General features: G+C 42.7%; 1 protein-coding gene across 1 annotated transcript in view; it reads right to left on the reverse strand.

Annotated features, from left to right (window-relative positions):
* Window positions 1-886: 886 nt before the first annotated feature.
* The window catches only part of MOGAT1 (monoacylglycerol O-acyltransferase 1), a 310581-nt gene continuing 295581 nt past the window's right edge, over window positions 887-15886 (reverse strand). The window contains exon 7 of the mRNA XM_054585615.1: window positions 887-902. The gene's annotated coding sequence lies outside the window, so the exon portion shown is untranslated. The remainder of the gene's footprint in view (window positions 903-15886) is intronic.

The raw sequence follows: 15886 nt of genomic DNA on the forward strand, positions 1-15886 counted from the left end.
ACTTCATAATATATCAGGAATATATATAAAATAAAAATCACTCTTCTCATAGTTACATAGAGAAGAAACTTCCTAGGCTAAATTTTTCAAAGACCAATGTGTGCACAATGGATAGGAGAAAAGACACTAGAGGAGAACAGTCAGGATTGCAGGATTCTGAGTTCTGTTCCAGCTTTGCACCAGTCAGTCTAGCTGTGGGGCAGGCAGCAGATAGCAGGTAACAGGGAAGCTACCTTTTCTGCCCCTCAGTTTTCTCATCAATAAACGGAGGGGATTAGATTACTGGCTCCAACTCCTCGATCCTTGGCATGTTCTTGGGTTACAAAACCCACATCCCCAGCCTTGAAGTGACCACGTAAACCCATTGATGTGCTGATATTTCTTCTCTAATGAGCACCAATCCCAGGCTTTCCTTCCGGCGTGCCTCTGACTGGAGAGACAGTCATTAGTCCACTTCCATTCCGTCATCAAAAATCCTTACAAAGTAACACTGCACTTTGCGGTAGATTTTATGGAGGAGACACAACACATTAAAACATTATAAAAATCCACTCTAAACATCTCTCCCTTGCCCCCAAACTTCTCATCATACAGCAGCTCTTCCCCCCAGGTACCTCTCTCGCTGGCATGGGGTGCTGTTACTCATCTTCCATTTCCTGCTCTGGAGTCCCTGTCACCTTCTAAAAGCTCATGCCCACACTTGCCCCTCTTCCTGGCATGAAGTCCCTCCAGATGTTTGTTCTGTCTTCCCTTTCCTCTTGATAAGCGCCCATGAATTCAAGTGAATGAAAATATTTCATCTTGGATCTATATAGACCTCATATCTTATACTAAGCATTATGGGTGCTGCAGAGGTGATTTGGCTCCTTCGAAACCCTTTTTTTTTTTTTTTTTTTTTTTACCTGCAAAGCTCCCAAGAGAAGCACTTACTAGAAGTTTTGATTCCCAGGATTAGTTCAATGTGACAAGATTCGCTAGCTTGACATAAATGTCCTGAGTCCTGAACAAAGAAGCAAGGTTTTATCCACTGAGACACGGAAGAGTTAGAGTCAATATTTTAATTTTGATTCTGTTTTTATTTTGATGGCATATAATGTCAGTCTACAAATGCCCAACCCCATCATACATTAAAGAAATACCAAATACCTAAACGCATAACTGGTGATTTATGTCCCATACATGTCCCTTTGTGATCTCCGTGCACATATCAAGTTCTACTGAAATTCGTCTAAAATATCACATGACATATACTCATTTGGAAAAATTTCAGCTACCTTTATGTTTTAGGAGATTGGATTTCATGACAAACTGAATGTGAGATGTTCAGATATTCCCACATCTGTCTACCCAATCTTATCCCTTAGTACAAATCCTTCAGAGGAAGAAAAAGAAACCGGTGAGATGTATTCTCAAGTAATTTCTACTTATAAGACTGTTTGGTGCTACCGGTTTTCTTCTATGATTTTTTCAAGCAGACCACTGAATGAGAAACTCAAATGGGAGAGGTAAAACAGACCATTTTGTATTTAGTTCTTGGCACTCTGCAGGGCACAAAATCTTTAATCAATAAATTTTTATTACATGGATCAATCCAATCAGTCCATCAACAAACACTTTCTTTTCAATGATCCAAAGTTCTTATTGTTAGTAAGAATTGAATACAGACCTTCCTTCCCAAAGAATAAGGAAGAAGAAAGCAAACCCACTTAACTTAGACAGTGCCCTTGTCCCTCAGTAACATTGAAACCTAAAAACAAGATCAAGGTTTGGCTTTAGGCAGAAGCAGTCTCCTGCCCCTGAAATCTCTCCCCTCCCTACCTACCTGCTGAACACCTGGAATTTCGTGGCTAGCCACTGCAGTGAAAAGTGCCCAGGCTGGGCTCAAATCCTGCATACAGTACTCAGTGCACCTCGGACACAACCTTTCACTTGCCTCTGTCTCACTGCTGCTTCTGTGATACACCTGCCTGGTTAACACGGCATTTCTGGAAAGGATGACCAACAGGCACGTGGAGTTTGTAACCCCTACAGTGCTATCATCTAGACATAAACATCATTTTTTTTGAAGCATTAGTACAGGCACATTTCCTCAGGAAGATATTATCCTCCTCCAAGCAAATTCAGAAAACCAATAGTTTTTTATATGACAGCTGGTTTCCCAGTGAGGAAAATGAGAACCCCAGGGAATGATACAGAGTGCGAACGTGAGAGCTGAAAACAAACAAGTTCTACGAACCCACATGTCAGACTCTGGCAGATCTTTTGGGAGATGGTGGGAAGTGGGGTCCTGCCTTGCACCCATCTGCAGTAGTTGCTGCGATGGGCTGCCTAGGGGGCCCTGGGTGGAGACACTCACCGGCCAGCTGCCGGAAGTGATGGCTCCTGACCCACGTGGAACTGTGGAATTGCCCTCCAGCAAAAGAAGCCTCTCCCAAAGATCTCTTCCCTTCCCAGGAGCTGCCCACAGACAACGACTGGCACATCTTGGGAAGGAGGAAAACAGAAAGCCTCTTACCCCAAAGTGGAATAACAGAAAGCCATCCCAGCTCCTCAGTTCCTCAGCTCCAGTGGGGCCGGCTGAGCCTCTGCAGCTGCTACATCGCAGCCCAGCTTCTCCCTCTGTCCAATCCTACATCCCTCCCATTCTCACAGATGTTACTGCAGACACTTTCCCCAATAAACTTTGTGCATGGGAAGTTCAGTATCAGAATTCGTTCCCTTGGAAACTCAACTTGAGGTACCACCCGAAGCAGGTTGGTGATCATCTAAAGATGCATTGGATTCTCAAGGATCCTCAATATAATCTTGAGAAGATCATTTAAAAAAAAAAAAAAAAAAAGCGGTAGAGTGCTTTATGTGTTCATTGAAATGCCAGAGAGAAATCAGAAAATCCCTGACGGCCAGCATCTAGAAAGAGCTTGGCGTGTAGAAGGTGCTTAATAAATATTTGTAGAATGATTGAAGTGATACCGTTAACCAAGTCAATGGGCTCAAGGATAAGCCGAGGTTAACACCAGAGAGCCTTGGCCACAGGCTTCCCTCCCTCCAGCGCTCCCCGGTCCCTCCCTCCCCCTGGAGACGAGGTCAGAACGCAGTTCAGGCACCGGCTCGGAGTCCTGAGGCCAACACCCACTGAGTCCTGAGGCCAACACCCACTGAGTCCTGAGGCCAACACCCACGGCTGATGGAACAATTACACCACCAATTCGGGAGTCACTTCTGAGTCCAGGAGAAGCTCTTTTTTTTTTTTTTTCCAGGAAATAAAATCATTTCTCAAAAGCATTCTGTTTTTCCAAATTAAAAAAACAAACAAAAAAAAAACCAACAAGAACAACCAAAAAAAAAAAACCTACATCTTTCTGAATGCATTTGTTTAAAGGCCTATAAATACGGAGCTTTAGAAGAGAAGGGAGATGGAGATGAGGGTTCTGGTGGTGTGTGTCTCTTCTTTTTTATTATTCGGCTTGGACAGGAAATGCGTGCATCGAATGATTGGAAGCAGCTGTAGGCTGTGACATCTGGGGCGAGACGCGAGCAGCAGTCCCTGCAGATGCAGCCCCTGAAGCAACTCCCTCAGCTTGTCCCCCCTCCACTCTTACTTCCCCGGCTCTCGTGTCCCCTTTCTCTCCCACATTCCCCCCGGCTCCTCCCTCTGAGCAGCAGCAACCTTGTGTGAGTAATGGAAGAAAGCCGGAGCCATGTTTCGCTTGGGAAAGTTTAAAAAAGGAAGAGGACCTGGCTGAATGGATGACGCAGGCTCTGATGGGTCCTGAACAGGCTGGGAGGGGGCCGGGGAGTGAGCCTTCAGACTGCACCCCGAGAGCCGAACGCTGAGTTACACTGCGCACCTGCAGCAAGAGCACACTGCGTGGGTCAGCGCGGGCTGGGGGTCTGCGCTACCAAGGAAGTCCCGAATCTCAGGAGTGGCCCCGGGGCCCTCGGGGGTCTGCTCCCAGCCCCTCCTCCCTGCCTCACTCCAGGCCTAAATGGAAGGTGCAGCCCACACTGGGGACGTTGTTGGGCACCAAAAAAAGAGGGAAGGCAGAAGGAGAGATGACTGACCAAGACTTGGTTCTTAAAAACTTCCAGATAAAAAAAATGCATGTCGTGTTTGCGCATTTCATGGGTCAAAGCAAATCACATGGTGACATCTGGGAATGTGTAATTCCCCGTAGGCAGGGCACCAAGTCACATGGCCCGGCCGCCCAAGCAATAAGAGGATTCTCCCAAGACCTTTGTCAGAACTCTTTCTACTGTGCTGTCCCCTCCTGAGCTTAACACAGTGCCAGGCTCCAGACATTCAGTAAACTCTTGTCTGAATGAATTAAGTAAACAAATGAGCGAATGAATTCCTGAGTGACTATGGAAACTCAACTGTCCAGGTTTTACCTTAGCAGTTAATTTATAGAAAAGAGCTACTGGGATAATTAAGTTGAAAAAGATCACTTACAAAGTAAGCCTCTAAAGTGTCACCTTTCACAGCTCTCGTGAGTCCAAGTCATCACCAGCAGAACTGCCAATGCAAATAAGCCAAAGGAACTGTGTCCACATGAAGAGGTTCCATTTTTGTACTTGAGAAGAGGCACCGGGGGTCTGGCAAGCCTGCTTTCTGAACTGGAGCCAAAAAGCTATTGCAGTGGCATGTATTGAGACTTTGTGTACTTTTCCACTTGGAGGGACTGAGCTACTGTGTAATATTTCCAGCTTGGCCATCCTGTGACGGCTCAAACCAAAGTTCAATGAATTGTAAGAAAAATCTTGAATTACATGTCCAGTGTATACTATGCTCCCCAAATGACTGAGGACAACAGCGTCATCTTGCAACAAGACTGAGTAAAATGAGCACCAGATTCTACTACTACGATACTTTGTCACGATCGTTTTTCAGTGAACATATACATAAAATACAAAGGAAATTGAGGGTGATTTTTCAGCCTATTCTAAAACAATTTGGCAAATTCAACTTACGAAGACAGATTGGAAACTAAAATAGTAAAGACTGAAGAGAAAAAGGAGGCTTTTATTTTCATGTAGATATTTCTTTTTTTAAGGAAAGAGGATGAAAAGCCCACTGAAATGTTTTGATACAATCATGTTCGATGCAGTGGTACATGGGCAACAAGTAACAAAGTGGATAGAAATCTGTTATAGTAAGTAAATAGACTTTCTACAACTCTAAAAATAAGTTTTCATATCTGCATAGGAAATGAATTTTACTCTCATTAAAAGTGTTTATACATTACAAATAAATACGTATTATAAGCTCCTTGTTTGAAACGTTTAGCTCTTGCATTTTGTACCGTATCACACACTGGGTCTTCCAATGGGAACCTGCACTGAGAGGTGCTCAGTGCAAATTGATTGGCACCAATGTCCTTGTGGGGGAAGAATAATTGGCCGTTGCACTTCCTCTTAAATCATTCCTAAGGCTCATTATTTATTTCTTTTAAAGCTTCTTTCAAGATTTGGAGGTGTTAACACATAAACATTCCATTTTCGCAAGCCTGCCTTTCTTATTTCAGGAGTCAGGGTCACACTGAACCTTTTGGAAGACAGACGCCAAATGTCCCCCTTCCCAGTGTTAATTACCTAAGCAGAAAGAGAAACACAGTTCATGAGTGAATAACTGCTCCCAGCACCGAGAGACCTGGACCGGGTCTTTGGTCGGCTATGGCCACTCTCCGAGTGCTGAGACAGTCTAGTTGTTTATGTATTCTCTGTTTGGTCTGGGTTTCAGCCCTGCGCCGATAGTAACAACAAAAACAGTCATGTTTTCTGTGTCTGTTCTATCCGTGTGCCAGGTAATCTGTGCACTTTACATGCACTGAAATGCTTGATACATCCTCTATGCCATGACCCACGGTTCTCAAGCTTGCTGGCACATTAGAATCGCCTAGGGAGTTTGGGGAGGGTATTTTAAGCCCAAATGCCCAGGACAGCAAATCAGAATGCCAGGCATCAGCACTTCATAAAGCTCCCTAGGTGATAACCATACGCAGTCCAGGTAGTCAAGGTAAATAGTTTGACCTGTTCTAAAACCGGACACAGATGCAGTCATACGGCTTTTGTTAATCACTTAAGACCTAGTCTATTAGCAGGAAATCTAATATTTTCTTCTTAAAACAATTCCCCCTAAATTAGAAAAATAACTGGGGAGCCATTTGGTCCAGACATCGGGACCAGCTGAGAACCAGCATTACTTGCAGAGGCCAGACAGAGGGAGACCCACAGAGTCTGACCAGCCACTCGCGGCTGCCCTCCGGAGCATTGCGCAGGATGCCCCTGCCGCGCGGCCGTTCTGCCCTCTGTGGTGCAGCTTGGCTCTTCCTGGGATGACCTTGCCAGCTCGAGCGTGCCCAGAGACCGCACCTCAAGGTCGGTTTCTTTCAGAGGCCTTGTCGCCCTTCCCTGACACTGAATTTTGGTGAGGACCACACAGTGCACCCTGGAATTATCTCAAAATCTGAGATGGGAAAAGGGGGTGCAGAGGAAGTTAAACTTTCCTCATACACTTGTTTTGATGTTGCAGTATCTATCAACATAGGAATATCGGTGTAGTATATCCTTTTTATTGTGGTAAAACACACATAACATAAAATTTACCACCTTAAGCATGTTTAAGTGTGCCGTTCAGCGGTAAGTACATTCACCTTGTTGTGCAGCCATCACCACCATCCATCCCCATAGCTCCTTGTTTCTTGTGATATTGAGACTCCGTACATGTTAACAATAACTCCCCATTCTCCTCTCCCCACAATCCCTGGCAACCACCATTGTGCTTTCTATCTCTTACCTCATACACTTTTAACATGTGTATTATTTAATAATCATTCATGATCTTGATGGTAATCCAAACATCTTCCTTCTAGTGTTTTTTTTGCGTGTGCTTTCTCCCCTCACGATATGTGGAAATGGAATGGCACCTGGGCCTCTTCAGCCACTGGAGTTTCTTGGCAAAAGGGAGATCTCAGCAGGCTCTGGTAAAATTTCCTCTGCTGGTGGAAATCTTCTATATCTGCACTGTCCAATGTGTTAGCCGCTAGCTACCTGCGGCTATAGAGCTTTCGAAATGAAGCAACTAAGAGATTGAAGTTTTATTGAAATTAAAATTGAAATGTCATTTCACCTGTGGCGAGCCGCCACTGTATTGGACAGTATAGCTCTAAACAGTCCTTGCTCAGGCCTGGATTTCATGCTCAATCTGCTCTTTCCATGGTTTTGAATCCTGGGGCAGGAATGCTATTTAAGCTCTCTGAGTCTCAGTTTATCCATTTATAGAGTTAAGATAATTTCTGTCCCTTTGGTTTCGGTGAGGCTTGTAGGCAACAATCATAAAGGCAGCTTGTCTCAGTTTGTTTGGGCTATTGCAAAATGCCATTGACTGGGTGGGTAGCTTAAAGGACAGAAATTTATTTTCTTATAGTTTTGGAGGCTGGGAAGTATAAGACCAAGGCCCCAGTAAATTCATTTCTCGGCGAGTCCCCTTCCTGGCTTGCAGACGGCTGCCTTCTCGCTGTATCTTCTCATGTAAAGAGACAGTTCTGGTCTCTTACTCTTCTCATGAGGACACAAATTGAATTGTTAGGTCCCCACCTCATGACCTCCTGTAAATCTACTTACCTCTCAAAGTCCCCACCTCTGCATGCCATCACTTTTAGGGGCTAGGGCTTCAACTTAGGAATTTGGGGCAATGGGAAAGACACATACAAACATTCCATTCATAACATGCAGTGAGAACAAAAGTTAATTGCTTTTCAGTTAGAGACAATAAAGAAGTGATTCTAAATTATGTTTTAGTGTGCAACAAACAAGTCCAACCAAATAGACTGAAATGGCAATGACATTGGCCTCTAATCTTGCTTACTAATGGTTAGGAAGCAGTCTAAAATATGGAAATGGGATTTTCCTTCAGCATGCCCAAGCCATATTTACAATTTCCTCAACATTGTCATTCTACAGGGAAAAGAAGCAAGAGCTGGCTTCTGCAGACCCTAATAAGTTGAGTAAGAACAGCAAGATTATGAATTGAACTCATATGTCTTGACTTGGATCTTGTGCCAACTCGCTCAAAATAAGTAAAATTAGGGGGGAAAAAGTCCAGAAAAATACATCCCATGACAACTTAATTGGACTTAGATGACTCTAAAGAAAACCTTGGCAAAGTATGAGATGAAAGCATCACGCCAGATGACTGAATACAGTTGTCTGTCCATCAAGTCACTGCACCTGCCTTAAACTCCAAAGACATAGGGCACAGCTGCTCCCTGCAAAACTGTGCTAGAATTTCTAAAGAGCTGACAGGCACACAGAAAGTGGTAACTATGGTAGTAAGGGGTTCTCCTTTTGAAGCTGTATGTGCATAGCAAGGGCTCAGTTTCTATTGAGATTGTATATTTATTTGGAATGGGTCTGGATGGAGATTCGAATGGGGCTAAAACCCTTCCAAGCCATACTATTGACCCAACACTGCATATCCAAAATGAACAAGAACTTGAATGGCTGAATGGAAGACAATATAATATGCTTTGTGGTGATGTGAAATGCTTATTTCTCTATTATTTTATCCCCACCCACACACTTTTTTTGTCAGAAGTGAAAAGATGGAGAGAAGTATGAATAGAGAATCTTCTATTCCAAGTTATTTTTTAGGGCATTATGAAGAGCATTATGAAGAAAGTCCCCAAATTCTTAAGTTGTTTAAATGTTGTGAAAGAGACTCGTTCAGAAATTCAATCATTTTTTAATATTTCTCAGAAAAGATACAATTTCAGAGAATCAAGAGACCCTTACTTCCCATTCCCAAAACTATTGTGTGTCACGAAAGCATTCTCTGAAGCGGAAACTATCCCAACCAGGAAGAGGTCATGAGTTTTTGCTATTGTTGACTTAGACATGATTTATTTGCTTTCCTGAGAATGAAAAGCAATTAGTTAATCTTATGATATCAGCATCAGAGTTTACGAACAAAACAATGTGATGCCCCTGGATGAGGCTTGCGTGACAGACTACCTGAGAAAGGGCTAGTGGCCTTGCCAGCTATTTTCACAGCTAATTAATCCTAATTTAACCCCATGGGAACGTTGTGAATCCGATGCAGGTCACCAAGTGAAGAAAGTCAGAAGTGATGATTTTGGTTGCTTGGCATCAAGAAAGAGCTCTAGTGACAGGACTCTTCCATTAGAAAACTACTTTAGTGTGCCAAGTACCAGACCCTCATCTGGGGAGAACATGCTACTCAGGGAATCCAGTTGGCAGAGTCTATCTGAACACACTTGCAGGTGAATCACTACTGCATTTTTCAATTGTTTTGCCTCTGCTCCGTGGCAAGGGAGGCATCAGCAGACCCGGGATGTGATTATGTCTTTCGTATTCAACTTGGAAAGTTTCAACATTATGTGAATCATTTCATAGAGGTCCTTATTCATTTTTTTTAAACAAGTGGTTTATAATGAAAATACTACTTCATTGACATACTCATGACCCTCTGTTTGGAGACTCAGCTCGGCGTCACCTGCTCCGGAGATCTCCTGTGATACCTCCTCCCTCCATCCCTCCACCCCCTCGCAGGCTCCGTGCCTACCCTCCAAACCACCCACGGTAACCTGGGCTCATGGGCCTTTTCACAGCGTCAAGAAATTTCCTGCTTAGATACTTACCTCCACAGTGGACTGAAAGATGCTGCAGGCCGGGCTCAGTGTGTCCTGCTTCCTGTCTCCATCCAGAGCACTGTGCTTGCACAATGCAGGTCCCTGCATCTGTGAGCTGAGCTCAAGTGAACTGAGACCCTAGGGGATGGGATTTCCCAGTGCCATAAATCGGCTATTTTAAGTCCCCTTCCTATGTGAAATAAAAGGGGGCTTTTCACAGCCACTAAATCTCCTATGAGCCATTTCTCAAAACTAAAACATGTTTATATGTATTTTCAGCTATGCTAACCCCTGGTGTTTTCCGGTCTCTAGCCAGAGCTGTTCTTTTCAAATGTCTCTATACTTGGGGTTGGTTTTTTTTTTTTTTCATCTCCGTAGTGTTTTTCTTGCCACAAATTATGTTTCCCTTTGGACCTCTTTCCTCTGGCAGTGCACAGGCCTATGAAAATAAGGTTTGCATAGCTTTCCAGATTTCCACAGAAAACTGTAAGTAGAGAAATATTCTCCATGTTTTAAATAAGACAGTGGGGTAATTACCTACCATTGTAGTATCTCAATAAAATTCAATAGAAAAAGTTTTGATAGCATATCTTACCTTTTCATGAAAATCCAAAATTTTATTGAAATGTCAGAAATGCATTTTACAGAAATGGGTTGAATATTGAATGGGGAGTAACTTACAGACCCAAAGGTAAACAAGGTAAAAAAGGGAAAGTATATAATAAATTCAAAATATAATAAAAAAAATTGAGGATGCCTTGCAACTGTACATCTAAAAGATTCTTCTCAACATCATAGAAACCTCACTGTTTATATTTCATTAACTAGAACTTAAGTCTCATGAGAGTAGGGATCGTGTCTTGTCTTATTTACCACTCTCCCAGCTTTCAACAGAGCACCTGGCTCTGGGGGTCTCAACTTTGCTAAACAAACTGAGGAGTATTTCTGAATAATTAAATGGGTGGGATCAATAAAAGTAAGTGGATACTACTACCCCCTTCCTTCATATACCTCAGTATAATACTGGAAGCAGAAATTTTCTCCATCCAAATTGAACCTTCCAACGATCAGCTGGCAAGGCACTGAGCTCAGGTGGAAGTTATGCATAAAATAAAGCTAAAATATTTGGTTCTTGTCCCCAAGGCAATATGCTCTAGCTATGGACCCCATACACACATAAAATTAACAGGAAAGACAATAAATTCTTCTGTCATTCCACTTTAAACACTTAACCAGGAAAAACTATAAATAACAATGTACCTACATCTCAGGTTTCCTGGTGTTTTTAGAGAATGCCTACGAGGAAAAAGAATATTTCCTCAATGTCTCATAATAAAATGAGAAGCTTGTTGTGCCCAGGACATTAAAGATGAGAAAAGCCCAGAAATGAGAACCTCCAATTGATGCACTTGCGCTGCCTAAGCTGAAATACTGCTAGGAACGGTAGGTGTGAAAGTCAACGTTTTGGCAAGTGCTCTGACTGCATGTCTGCAAATGAAAAGGGAGATTAAAATCAAAAGGATTCACCCAGAGCTGGAGCAAGATCATGAATCATAAAACAAAGGCACTGACTTCTCCATTCACTTGGCCGGATCTGAACACTCAGCCTTTATTTCAGGCCACGTGACCCATCTTGACGCAGGAGCACACCCCAGACCATCACACCAATGACCAGGAGCACGTTTTACATTCCTCTAAAACGTGCTACTAAGCATACCACGTGCCTTTTTAGGAGGAAATTAAGTTAAGCCTAGGGCTTAAGCAACTTCATTTTTTTCCTCTCTGACCCTGATCTTTTCTTAAGCCATTTGATCTGCCTCTTTCCATAAAGCAGATGTTCCTGGATAGGTCACACAGGGAACCAGGGGCCAGAGCCAGCCCTGTGATCTGCATGTGTCGCCACTGACCACCCATGGGCCACCAAGGCAGCTGTGGTCTCTATGAGTCAGAATCTGGCATCTCCAAGCATGTCTTACTTCATGTTCCCTCCCTCACCCAATCCTTAAGGAGAACACATTTGCAACGTGTTCTCTTGGTATAGACATGATTGTTCCACATTTGTTTTTCTATGGAATTTATCTAGATATGCTCGCAAGGCATAACCCTTGGTGCCCAAAATCAAGGAAAGACAACAGTTAATAAACATAAATTGAGCACCTACTCTAAGGCAGGCATGGATCAAGGCACATGCCCACAGTGAGTCTTCCTTAAAACTTTACTAGGTGAGTATTATTATATTCATGATTTTAAAAAAATGAGGAAGTTGAGGCCAGCTATAAAATGGGGCAAGTGAAAGATGGCGAGTCAAAGAAAAAGGCAGAGCTAATTAAGCACGGTCACAGGCCTTCGTTCTCTCGTTGACTGAACAAACCAGTCATCGCATAGCTATTTGCACTTAGCAGTTGGACAGGACTGTGCAGTTTAACTCAGAGTGTTCTGGTGGATCCAGACCTTTTCAGAGAAAATGAGGCAAGTTGGTTTAGGGGACTTTGTTGTTGGTGGTGGTTTTTAAGATAAAAGGAGTGATGTGTGTGGAGTGGAAAGTGAACACAAACTTTTTAAATAAAATGCTTTCTAAGAGTGTATTAATCTGTCATTGGAATATAGGCAATACTGAAGTACTATTTAAAAGTATATTGATTTCTTGACATGTTTTCCAAAGCCATATTCTCTTGCAAGCAGAATTGTCAGGCATGGCCTCATGCCTCAATGCACAAGATCCTTTTAAATAAGGATTAAATTAGTTAACCAGTGAAAACACATATTCCCTAGTATGTTTTCAATTAAATTTGGTTCACATCACAGAAAGTCCTCCTGCTCACAAGCCAAGAAAGTAAATCAATCAAGACAGGGCTCATCACCTCAGTGAACTGTTGAATGAATGGGTGAATAAATAAAATTCTGAGGTCATGGAAGCTATAAAATGACATGGAATTCTGCAAAAAGTACCTTTAACAAAGTATAAAGACAACCCATAAATGGGAAAATACAGGGTCCGGCAGAAGTAATGCCTGCTTGAGTGTGGTTGGTAAGGTAATAATATGGATGTAATAATTTATAGTTTTAATTTGAACATTTCACCTAAATGTCATATTGTGTGCTTGAGTGTGATATTGTTACGTTACAGAATTACATGCTTACGATTTTGTAATATAAGATTTTGAAATAAAAAGAGGGCATTATTTGTGCCAGACCCTGTATATTTGCAAATCACATATCTAATAGGGAACTTGTTACCAGAATATATAAAGAACTCCTAAAAGAACTCTGTAAAAGAAAGATGAATAACTCAATTAGAAATGAGTAAATGAAGTGATCAGGCATTTCTCCAGAGAAGACACACAAATGGCCAGTGAGCACTGAAATGATCTTCTAAATCACTTACCAGAAAAGAAATGAAAATGAAAACAACAAGGAGCTGTCATTTCACCTCTACTAGGACTTCTGTGATCAACACGAAGTGTTGGTGAAGATGCAAAGAGACTGGAGCTCTCAGGCTCCGCTGGTGGGAATGTAAAATGGTGTTGCCATTCTGAAAAAGTTTGACTATTCCTCAAAACCATGATTTATGGTTGAAATGACTTTTAAGAGAATGCCATGGTATCTTACACATTCTAAAAAACTAAACTGGTAGAAATAGATTGCTCAGTGGGATATGTCTTAAAACGAAGTGGCTAGTTAAACATTTTAAAACAATCATGCAGTTATAGATCCTTTGAGTTAAAAGGGACCCCGGAGAACATCATGTGTGTCTCCTCTTTTTGCATGTGACTTCCTCAGACCTGGCTACTATGTTGGCATGTCCCTCTTTCCCTCACTACCAGCAACAAAACCATACTGTGGCTAAACTGAAGTAGAGCAGAAACAAGAAACACAATGTGCCCCACTTAGTAAATCCACTGTGTAAAAAGTCTCAGTTCCTTGTAAATCAATATGAAAGCATCTCTAGGCTACTCGTTACCCTCAGGAAATCGGTCGTGGTGGAGAGATCTTCCAGTTAGTGAAATTCATCCTTTTTACAATCAAAACTTGTTTTTAAAAAGGAAAACATTATGAACTCTTTCTAAAATGTGTGATGGACTTCTTACCTTTTAAAACAGAAAATGTGGAACACCCAGCAATTTTTCTTGATAACTCAGGGATTTTCAAGAATGTTTGTGTAAAACAAGACCTTTTTGGCCTTAACATTAAATGACTAAGACTGTTGTTGAGTTTGGGGACCCTATAGTGTCTCTGGCTCCATGTTAAGCTACTCCTGTAGTTACACCACTCCTTAATTCTGTCTTCCTGCCATGGAACGGCTCCCTCCTGGCCTTGCAATTTGTTCCTTATCTGCTATATGTTTGAAAACCAAATAGCAAAAGTGCTCAGTATATTTGGATCCTTACTTTACATGCAATCCTAAATAAAAGACTTGCCTTTGAGTCCATCGCAAAATCATTAGCATGTATTACATGACACGGCCTTCGGCTCTTTAGAGTTTCCCCCTGTTCAGTCCATAGCCACCTTTGTTGCCCATGATCAACCAACTGGACAACTGAGTTCCAAATAAATGACTTGGGTAACTATACTCTCATTATCAGTTCATTAGGACTCTTTTCTTTGCAAGTCACCCATGATCAAATCAGAATGGCTTAAGCAAAATAGGAAATGTATTGACTCATACAACTGAAAAGTCCATCGCTTCATCTATAGCCAGATCCAGGGGCTTAAATAATGCTGTGAAAGTCGCATCTCTCAAGGCCTTTACCTCTACTTTCTTTCATGTTGCCTTGGATGGCAGGCAAAGTTGGCCAGCAGTGTGTATGGGCTGTTACAGGAGAGAGAACAGATGTTAAGCAAGGAATAAACCCAAGAGATGTCCATGGAAATCCATTACAGGTCACTTAATCTCATTTCCGGGGGTTCCAGTACAAAGCAATTGTTTGAATAATCATTTTTCTGGAGACTTATTCCTGTTAGTAACACTCCTAAAATTTTTCTGTACTCAGAAAGAGGAAGCTGGCCCAGAAACCGTGCAGGAGAACTCTAACATTAGGCCTTTACAGGTAAAATATATTTCCGTTTCCTGATTACAGCCTGTTTCTATCATCACCCTTATAACAATTTTCACACTTTTCCTCTTACTTGAAATAAAAATTTCAGTGTGAATCTTCTCTCCTTTCTTCAAAGTCATCATGTTACCAGTTTCTCCCTTCTTTGTAGCTCTTTCTAGAACACTATCTTCTCCTAAAACAGGAAGCATGAGAGCCAAAAATACTCTCTCCTTTTAGCCTAGTCGCTCTCCAGTGAGCCCTGCTAGAAGCTTTAATAAAAGGCAGTATTAGCAGCCAGGGCACTCCACTCCGGTCATATACAGAAGGCATCTTTCAAATTCCTTTAGGGATCAATCTTCCAGGCAGATGTCTCTCGCCCTTTGAGGGAACTGTATTTCTGCAAGAAAGAGGCTTGGCTGTGCCCTTGGCATTGACTAGGGCCTCCCAATTGCTGAATGGATGCACTGAGTACAGCCCTACGCAGTTTCACGGCCAGCATGCTCTCACACGATGAGAGCCGGCCAGGCCCCCCCAGCACACCCCAGGCAACCGCCTCCATAAATCCTGCTGTGGTGTGGGGGCCAGCAAATGAATGAATCTGCTCTCTAGTCAAAGGCCGTGGAGCCAAGAACTCCCAAAGTTCTTGCGTCAGAATCACCATTTTCTAACTCTGCCTTATGTTCTTTCTTGACCCTACCTGGCAAGGGGCCCCAGCATCTCTTGGAGTCCTCCACCTCCTTGTGGTTCTTGGAAGAAGAACACTGCATTTGGGGGTTGAAACTTGATCCTGCCACTTACCAGAAGAGAGGTCATTTGTATTCACCTCCATAGGACCCTTCATTCTCTTTCCTAACCACAGCCCTTGTTTACTTTTAGGACTCCCCCACCTCCCACCTCTTATGCGTTCAGTCTGAGCAGGATGCTCCCTACGCCTAAGCCAACGGAACACTTGCTACTTGCCCTCCCATGGCTGTGGCCACTGGTTCAGAGGCAGGCATTGGTGTAAGACGGTGGGTCTGAGCAAGTCAGAATAGTTTGCAAGAGCTACTTAAATGACCAATGCCAACCTTGAAGCTGACCTGATGCTAGGCACCAATGAGAGACAATTGGCTTGGGACTTTATTGGCTTTCAAAATGAAAGTCTAATGTCAGGGACCACCCACCATCCCAGGTAAAACATAGTGGTTGGTCACCTTGGTTGTG

Source organism: Pteronotus mesoamericanus, unplaced genomic scaffold (assembly GCF_021234165.1).
Source record: "Pteronotus mesoamericanus isolate MK-2021 breed Mesoamerican mustached bat unplaced genomic scaffold, CSHL_Meso_final contig_90, whole genome shotgun sequence".
NCBI classification, from domain to species: domain Eukaryota; kingdom Metazoa; phylum Chordata; class Mammalia; order Chiroptera; family Mormoopidae; genus Pteronotus; species Pteronotus mesoamericanus.